The sequence below is a fragment of the Channa argus genome, chromosome 19, assembly GCF_033026475.1.
Source record: "Channa argus isolate prfri chromosome 19, Channa argus male v1.0, whole genome shotgun sequence".
Taxonomy (NCBI): Eukaryota; Metazoa; Chordata; class Actinopteri; order Anabantiformes; family Channidae; genus Channa; species Channa argus.
In genome coordinates, this window is record NC_090215.1 from 5836478 (window position 1) to 5837312 (window position 835).

The following is an 835-nucleotide window of genomic DNA, read 5'->3' on the forward strand; positions in this document are numbered from 1 at the left end:
TAGTGAGGGAGGACATGAAGTTAGTTGGTGTGAGTGAAGAGGATGCAGAGGATAGAGTTAGATGGAGGCACATGATCCGCTGTGGCGACCCCTGAAAGGGAGCAGCCGAAAGGAAAAGAAGAGATCCGAAAGTTCTTGACAGCCAAATCTGCAAATGCTTCCTTAAAGGTATTGAAGACGGCTCTATTTCCTATTCCCATGTGTATGGCTTATATTGCTGTGCAACTGGGGATGCAGGTCAGTGGTAGAGCGCATGCTTCGCATGTATGAGGCCCCGGGTTCAATCCCCGGCATCTCCAAGTGCTTTAACGAAATGATAGTGTCTTTGTTTCTCACCAGAGAGTGGAAAAAAACTGACTTGGGCTTGCTTCATGACCATTGCAAGGCAATGTGACTGGATGCACAAGCCAACTATCATTGAGACTACTTTAACTACAAAGAAGTCCATTTGACATGACTTACCTGCCAGACCCTGGGATCAATTCCTGGCATGTCCATGTACTTAAAAAATGCCAGTGTGTTTATTTCTCACCTGTGAGAGAGTGGATCTGATTCAGGTTGAGGTTCATCCGGGTTTTAAAGTTGCAATAAGTTTCATGAAAGAAGCTAATGTACTAAATCTATACTATCAACGCTGAATGAATCTCAGCAACAAGCGCAGCATCTGAACCAATATTCAGTGCACTGCAGACAACAGCCAACTATCTTTGAAACTTAATGAAACTCTTTCAACTCAAAAAAGAAGTCCATTTGACATGACTTACCTTCCAGACCCGGATGACTGAGACGCTTTACTGACTTGTTCTGTATACTCTACCGATTAGATTTTTTAAGA

At 43.4% G+C, this 835-nt stretch overlaps 1 non-coding gene across 1 annotated transcript; it reads left to right on the plus strand.

The window, feature by feature from the left end:
• Positions 1 to 227: 227 nt before the first annotated feature.
• On the plus strand, positions 228 to 299 carry trnaa-cgc (transfer RNA alanine (anticodon CGC)). The gene has a single exon. It is a non-coding gene; the product is annotated as a tRNA-Ala (tRNA).
• The last annotated feature ends 536 nt before the right edge of the window (positions 300 to 835 follow it).